This window comes from Colias philodice, chromosome 13 (assembly GCF_061535455.1).
Source record: "Colias philodice isolate Cphi_HAF_F1 chromosome 13, ilColPhil1 Martin Lab GWU primary, whole genome shotgun sequence".
Lineage (NCBI taxonomy): Eukaryota > Metazoa > Arthropoda > Insecta > Lepidoptera > Pieridae > Colias > Colias philodice.
This window is the reverse complement of record NC_143098.1, coordinates 4,271,074-4,280,529: the sequence shown is the minus strand read 5'-3', so window position 1 is coordinate 4,280,529 and position 9,456 is coordinate 4,271,074.

Below are 9,456 nucleotides of genomic sequence, written 5' to 3'. Positions count from 1 at the left end.
TTCAGTATTCACAATACATCTACTTAGCATATGCAAAGCTTAGACATGGCCCGCTTATTACCATCCGTTCGTTTGGTCCTTAAGAGGCCGGCGGACGACAATTTTTCCATACAAACGTAATACAAAAATCATTTTCAGTTTGAGCATATTTGCACTTTATTGTGCTGTTATTCGGTATAAGACAGTATTTATCTAGGTTCTCATTTGATTTTTATTGCAAAATACTTAAATACAACGAATTGTAAACGATTTGTATTTCTCACATTTTTACAGTATAAATTATATATTTTCTACTCATCAATTCTGTATTAAAAACGGCAATATTCTTAATACAATGTAATACGAAACATGGCTTACATTGTAGAGTTACACAATATGCAAAAAAAATTGGAAAATCATTGAGTTTTCATTCATCATTTTTGGTATTACGGCACACGTTCAAATTAATCACAAATTTTCATCGGTCGTCGTGCTGTCGCATCAAGCGTGGGGCCGGAGAGGGGTGCGGCACTGTTGAAGTAGAGTGATAAATGTCAATGTGTGCGTGGACGCGCAGGATTATAGGATACCGCCTACCGGTAATAGCAATATTCGTCAGTGTTAGACGATTACTAGTCTGCGTTGTGCGTGCGTATTTGTTTGCCAATTGAATTGTAATATTTCTGACACTACTTGACCTATGCTACGGATTTGGATTTAGATTTGCTTGTGATTTGGAATCGAGAAACCTACCTACCTTCTTTATTACGACTTTTGTTTTGTTTACGGACTTCGATATTTGCTTACGATTTAAATAGGTACCTACCTATACCATAAAAGTTACCAACATGGACTCCGAACGTTGGGACGTATCTCACAGTAAGTATATACCTACCTATTTGTTTTTTTTTTAAACTCGGATCAAGAAAATACCTACAAATCATTTTTCCCGTTCATAAGCGTAAATAATATAGTCATTTTACTGTTAGGTACAAAATTAGATGTGTTTATGATTCATATTTCGGTCCATTATTATTAGTATATAGGTTCTTATTCATTTCATAACTTATCGGTACCTACCAGAATAAATAAATATGTATTAGGTTAAAATAAGGTTAAAATAAATAAGTATGTATTAGAATAAATAAGTATTAGGTTAGTATATTTTATTATTTATTACCACTAAATATTATGAACTGAAAGGTATTAGTTTTGCGTAGGTACCTAAATTACATACATAATACCCACAGAAAATACCTACCTAAGTAATTTAATCCTGACATTATTTACTTATAGTTATTTGCTTTTTGACAGCTTCACGCCTATGAAGGATTGTATTGTCTATGTTAAAATGACATACAAATAATTACATATAGTACTTCATGGACAGGCCCCGCTCACTTAGTGATGTCTACACAGAATTATTCAATGATGGGTCGATAGATTATAATTATCGATAGAAATACTCTGTAAAATATATCCGATACAGAAAAACTCTTCTATTAGACCTTCTTCTATTACTAGAAACCAATAAATAATAAAATATTAGTTTAGTTTTAACATAAAATGCATAGATATGTGGTCTTATTATTACATATCTTATTAGTACGTTTACGTTGTAATTATTATTTACGTACCTGATTCGATTTATGATAATATTTTGAATTTATAATTGAAATGGTATCACAATCGATAATCTTTTGGACATCACTTCTGGTATCACCCGTCGAGCTGTCAAAAGGCAATTCTTATAGTGGACAGACTATACAGTTTGATCGGCACACCCAGGGTGGAGTGACCATACGATTGGCTTTGTTTGGACAAGTTATGTTTCATGGCGTGGGGCGGGATTTTGCTTCTTTTGTAAAATAATTAAAAAATATTATAATAAGAATAATCATTATTATTACACACAACAATTGTAAAAGAAACGTTCAAGTAGTAAGTAGTTCAGTAATTTCATTTTCTAATTTTTGGATTCTTATGGCGAGACGTGTAAACGACTATGTGATATCTATGTTGGTAACCCTGGTAGCTGCGATACTAATTATACCTATAACTAGTTAGTCCTTATAATCTTATTATCAACAAGCAGATCTAGTAAATCGACTTCAATATAATTGATTTAAATATTTTCAGAGCCACGACGATCAAGTAAAAAACGCTTATGGCCATCAGTTCCCAAAAAAAAATGCGGGAAAAAAAAGGAAAATAAGCGTTCTTTGAGGTAAGCCATATTGCATCGTACGTAGCATTTATCAAGAATTTATTTACCTAAATGTTTAAAATTTTATCATTGGCAGTTCCCGGTATACATCAGTGCCTCCTCGTCTTCGTGGAGGAGTACTTACCGAACTAAACGAGAATGAGAATAATATGAATAATCAGGAACGTGTCAGTAGGTAATATCTACCTTATCTTGTATTTTATTTTGTAGGGTCAGATCAAGATGATAATATTGCCTATAATAAATTATATTTTATTACCATTACCCAGATCTTCTTCACGTGGTCCAGGCGGCATTGAAATTACAACAACTGTTGAAATAAATGCTCCGCCAAGCTTTGAACCTAATATTAATATAGAGCCTAATCAGACCTTGAACGTGGATTTAACCAATCAGTCGTTTAGCAGGTACGTACGTAACCTACCTACACTTTTTAACCGACTACAAAAAGAAGGAGGTTATCAATTCCGTTTATTCCCTATTATATAATATGTATATGTACTATTAAAGATTATTGTAATATAAAAGACGCGAATGCAGTGGTGTTCCATTACTTTTTTTACTTGCTGACGTACTTTTATTCCATACGATTCAGAACATTTATTCTGGTCCTTTGCTTCTTATAGGAATTTAACTCCAACAAGCACTACGACTGCTGAGTCTCTGGTAGTTGAAAAAGAAAATGATGACGAAATCGAAGTTCCAGAGCTAACCGGACGAAGAATATTTGACATTGAATATTTATTTGAACAATTGTCAGCGATAGATCACAGTCCTTTTAATTGTTCTTTTAAAGATTTAAAATTTGTTAACGAGAACCGTCGTGGATTTTATTCATCATTTAAATTTAAATGTAAAATGTGTGGCGTCGACGTCATTATAAAAAATGATAGATCTCAAGGTGCAATAAATCAACATATTGTTCATGGGATCGTTACCTCAGGTAATGGATTTGCTCAGTTGGACGAATTTTGTGCACACGTTGACATTCCTTGTATGTCTGATAAGCTATTTATAAAAGAAAACGTTGTGTTTGGCGATATAATGAAAGATATTGCATTGGAAAGTATGCACCAAGCCGGCATCGAAGAAAAAAAAATTGCTGTCGCAAAAGGTAACGTGGATCCTGACGGAATTCCTTATATTACGGTTGTAGTAGATGGTTCGTGGGCCAAACGGTCATATAGGACTAATTATAATTCTTTGTCTGGAGTGGCCTGTATAATTGGTTACGAAACTAAAAAAATATTATTCTTGGGCATCAGAAATGCATATTGTAGCGTATGTGCTTTAGCCAAAAATAAAGGCATTGACCCAAAAGTTCACCGATGCTTTAAAAATTGGTCCAAAAGCTCGACCGCTATGGAAGCTGATGGCATTGTGGAAGGCTTTAAATGTAGCATCGACATGCATCAAATTAAATATAAAACGCTTATCGGTGATGGTGATAGTAGCGTTACTAGGGCTCTCAATGAATCTTTACCGTACGGCCATTGTACCATGATAAAAAAAATTGAATGTAGCAATCATTTATTAAGAAATTATTGCTCAAAATTAAAAAAAATAGTAAAAAAGACTGAAAACAAATTTGGATCGGTTCCAGTAAAATTACGGAAAACCCTAGATTTAAATATCTTGAGGCTACGAAAGGCCGTAAAAGGCGCTGTAGATTTTAATTCAAAGTTACCAAATATGACAATGGAGCAAAAAATTAATAATTTAAAACAAGATTTGTTGAATAGTCCGTGCCATGTCTTCGGCGACCACGACAAATGTAAACCTTATTTTTGCAAAGGAATAAGTGGTGACAATTTAGTCCCTGAAATGAAAAAATGTGGTTTATGGTATGACATTTTTACTATTTTGAGCCTTCTTATAACGAATGCAGAAAGTCTTTTAATGGCTCACACAAATAATATAGCTGAACAATTTAATTCCATTATCGCCAAATTTATTGGTGGAAAACGGGTCAACTATTGTCTGCGTGGTACTTACGAAGCGCGGTGTTTTGCAGCAGCTGCAAAACAAAACACTGGTAATTTAGTAAATGCGCTAGCAAAAAATACCGAAATACCAACAAAATATTTAAAGCGTATTGCTTCTAAAAACAAAAGGAAAGCAGACACAAATAGAAACGCAAAACGTATCAAAAGAAATGTTGCACATGCAGATGAGCATTATGGGGATATGGAGAAAGAAGCAGACCTCGACAGTGAAGTTTTTCAAAAAAAGAAAGACGAACTGTTATTAGAATTAAGTCAAAGTGCGAGTCAGAGGCATGAAATTCAAATAAAAACTATAGGTCAAGGAGCCAACCAAGAATGGTTGAAGCAACGAAAAATGAGGTTGACAGCTTCATTCTTTGGTCAAGTCTGCAAACTAAGAGATACCACATCTGGCCAAAACATTATAAAACAATTGCTGTATAGTAAATTTAAAGGTAATGATGCCACAAAATACGGAAATGAAAATGAACCCATCGCACTGAAAGATGCCGAGACACTTTTAGGGCTTCATATTGAACCATCTGGGTTGTTTATCGACGAAAATCTACATTTTCTCGGAGCAAGCCCAGATGGTTTGATAGGTGTGAACGGTATCGTCGAAATAAAGTGCCCTGCAAGCGCAGCAAACTTTACGCCATTTGAAGCAATAGACGAAAAAAAAATTACCTTTTGCACTAAAGATAACATGATAAATAAAATAAAGCTAAAAAGAAATCATAATTATTATTATCAGGTACAGGGCCAGCTGCATATAGCAAACCGCGAATATTGTATTTTTATTGTGTGGACGCCAAAAGGTTTAGCATATGAAAAAATTGAAAAAGATAATGAATTCTGGAATTCTATTGTAAACAAATTACAAGAATTTTATTTTAATTGCATATTACCAGAATTAATAGATCCCCGTTTGCCTAGAAATCTGCCTATCAGAGATAGGATATAAATAATTTTTTTTTCATGGAGTTTACTACAAATACATGAGCATTTCTATAAAGTATTTATGCATACTATGAGAACACAAAAATTCGAAGAAAGAAAAAATCGATTATGAGCAGAATTCTATCCCACAACCTACCGGGTATAGCCCTCAATCGCTCTGCCACTAAGCTATTTGTAATCACCCCCTTAGTTTATCGAAATTCTCTTCTACATTCAATCATCTCTGAGGGTACAAAATATCAAATTATTACATTTTATTGTAATGTTTTAGATGACATAGCTCTCATATCGTGTAATTTTTTACAACTGTAAAATGAAAAATATATTTATAGTAATAAAGAAAGTAAAATAATGAAAATAATATAAAGTGTGTTAAATTGGCTATTATAATAATATTAAAGTCGAGGTGAGTTTGCGACCAGCAATCGAAATATGGTCACCCTACACTTTATTAGAAATCAATGTAACAATCTCTATAACTTACCTAATTATGAATAACATAATAAATGTTTACCTGTGGAAATCCTTGCTTTTTATTTTAATCATTCTTAGCCGGGAACAGTTATTTTATCCCAGACGTAAAACTGATGGCGTAAGTAATAAGTATATCTTCGGGCGAGCTGTACTTATTCGTATTATTATTATACATTATATTTGTAAAAAATGTACCCTAATTTTTACACCCAGATTTTTTTCTACAAAGCCTAGATGTTGAGATATTATTTTATGATATAAGTGCTGTATAGAAATTTCCTAAAAACGCATTGCTATTCTGCATATACACTAACGATTGCCCAAAGTTTGCTGCAAAAATAAAGTAAATAAGGAACATTATATTCCTAAATAAAAAGAAATGCGTTTGTCAATATGAATGAATGGTACACTCACACAATGGTACGTACACTATTCACACAAACTCACGCGCGGCTTCGCAGCACGGCGGGAATTGTGCAATAGAGACAACAATATTCGAGCGTATTTTGCCTTCGCTTCGAATTGCAGTTGCGAGCGGCCTCCGCCGGGTTCTTAACGTTCAACATCTTGAATATCAGTCGGCATGCCTACACCATCTTGCTATTCATACAAAATGAAAGCATGTTAGTAAATAATTATGGACTTAACGAAGCTTGCATTTTTGCGAGATGTTTTACAGCGCGGACATACCTGTGCATTGTAATAATGCAGTTAACAAGTGTTAAAACTAATTTTCAAGCTATTTACATGTACGGATATTCATTTTTAATGGTTTAATCGAATTGGTACTACTAGACCAATTCGACGAATACTCTAGAAAAAGTAAGAATGCACTGCAGTCTGATCATCATCATATACCTACTGTCTAAAAAGATGAAATGAGATAATTTCAGTTAAACACAAAGCCTGTAGGTTCAAAAAATCCATAATCATATTTTTGTAATTATATCTCACTGTGTTTTTTTTTACTTTATAATTTATTCTGTAAATAAGAATTTCCTCTGAACCGTAAGTAATAGAAAGGCAAAGTTGCTCCAATTAATAATTAATAAATTCCCAGAAAACACTGTGCCGTTAATTTTATCTAAAAATATGTATAACAGTTACAATTTAACGGTCCAGATATTTTTTTACCTTTGTAAAGCAGCCGCCCACAGCTCCTATTCAAAAGGTATCCGATAAACAATGGAAGTGATCTATTTTTAAACATTTTATGGCCAAAACTGGAGCAAATATCTTTTATTGGTCTTCTTTTTAAAGTCTATGATGTTTTAGTGTCGTGACTGTTATTTTCTAAGTAAAGTTTTTTGCTTCAATTTTTTTGAGGGCCCATATGAGTTTATCCGATACCGGTAGTCGGTGGGTACAGTTTTAACGATGGAGGCTGGAGCCAACCAAAAAATAAAGCACATAGTAAATCAGCTGATGTTTTATTTTGCACCGTTTATTGAGATAAATGCATTTCCATTTTTACATATTGAAGTATTTTAGGTAGAACCCAGATCATTTTGGTCCTTTATTTTTATTCTCGTAGTAGAATTTTAAGAACAAACCTTCTCAATAAAGTTTCAAGCTTTGTAGGTACACAAACACAAGTAGGTCATGGGTGTAGTAATTAGGTACCTTGTAAAGTAAATAAATACGTATGTTTGTATTATGTTTTGTTTTGCTAGGCGTTCTCAAAGCTTTTTCTTCTCATTGTTCTTATATCCGTGCGCTCTACAGACTACAGCCACTACAGCAGTGTAATCATGTAGGTACACATTACCTAAGAATTTATTGAATTATTGAAAAAAACCACAGATCTCTCAGGTCCAGGAATGACTTGTCAGAGACTTTTTGGAAATAAAGCAACAAAGAATGTATAGGAGATAATACCATGGCTATACATAACAATTGTCATTTCACCACCTCTGTGGTGTGTTAATTGTTTCGACAATAATTCGTTACACAGCAAGACATCACTAACATTTCTCCTTTCCAAACGAAAAGGCTAGCGGTAGCAATAAAAGTTGTGTCTTCCAACAAAAGGGTTTTAAAATTCTTCGAAACACCGCATCGGCCAGTAAATAATTGGTGACGAATAAATAAATAGCCAATGAGGCGAATGGTAATGCGAGAAGCGGTCCGAAACGAATTGTGAGTCGTGGAAATAATTGAACGCGGTGTCGGTACTCATTAGTAACTTAAACCACAATGACTACGACGTAAGAACCGATACAAAGCTTAGCAGAAGACAATAAATATTTTTAGGTACGCACGGGTGACAGGCCACATACGTTTACGTGGATAGCGATTCGAAAGATACATACATTATTTATAGACTAGTGGACGCATTAATTTCTTAGATTTAGGAACGTGTTATCTGTTCTAATAAAAAAAGTAAATCACACCACCGGAATGTTCTGAAATATATGTTTTTGAAACTTCGTTATTTCATGCATATGTTTCAGTTAGATTGTAGAATTAATATTATTAAACCTTTGAAAAGCTTAAAGTCAAAGCAACAAACAAACAAACTTTTGATAGGCTACGATTATTTAAGTTACCTACATTTGCTAGACAAAACAAGCATTAAATTTCCTAACCAAACTAAAACCGTTAATTTTTATGACGCAAACGTCCAAAACAATAGATGCAAAGGTTTGTAAGTTCATAACGGGCGTACATGAAAAAACATTGTTAAACATAGTCATAAATGTGCCGATCGTTAAGCTTTGTTGGTAGCCTTTGGCGGCTCGTAAAGTCTTCCGAGACCTTCGTTAATATTTGGTATTTAAATAAAGAGAAATTGACGGGTTGAAATCAGCAAAAGGGACTAAAGGACAATACCCGCCAAAATATTTAGCAAACACGCGTTGAGACGGCGAAATTACTTTATTAACGGTTACTGCAAGGGTTCATTGCATTTCTTTTGTTAAACACTTTTTACACACAAACTTTACGACGTCAGAGAAAGGTTTGCGATTCTTAAACTATCTCTTTTAAAAGTCTCTTGTGTCCGTCAATTGACTATAAACGTTATGAGCAACAACGCCAAAATTTTAATGTGGCTGTAATTACCTATCCTCGTTTTTAACAAAATTTCTCTACTTTCTCCTTTTTTCACGAGAATAATTTAAAATAGAAGGTGCAATAATAGAAGAGAAACAAATGTATTATATAGTACCTACATTTGATCGTTATTTCTACAATAATTTCATAATTATCTAACTAATATAAATACATTTTAAAAACATAAGATATAATATGTAGGTATAAATCTACGGTGTAAGCAAGAAAATCCCTACCTTATTATTATAAAACAGACTTTAAAAAATGCGCAAGACTTCTACGAATTTCGGTTATTGGGGGTAATCGGCAATGTAATTGCCATTCTGCTACTACATTAATATTAAAAAAATCTCACCTTAAGAGCTGTTAATGTATTTTGACACCTTTAGCAATTTAAATATTGCAAATTATCGTAACATCGATGCACAGGAATGTCGCACCTGCACTCGTTAAATGACTATGAAATCACAAACTGCGTGATTATACAGCATCCAGGCTCGTAACGTGATAAATGTTACAACCGTACAAAATACTCGAGGCGAAAACAAACATTAGTTTTTTGCGATAATCACCGTTGGCGTCCGGCGTCGCCGATAGTGTAAAGATTGCCACAGAATTCGTCTGAACCCCTATTTCACTGTCCCCCAACCTATAATTTTATCGGACCGAAGCGAGAAAATTCGAGCGCAAAAAACTAACGTATCATCTTGCTTATCATCATGCATCGACACATTTTCGTAACAAAATGCATGCGGCGGGAACAAATAAAAATCCGTG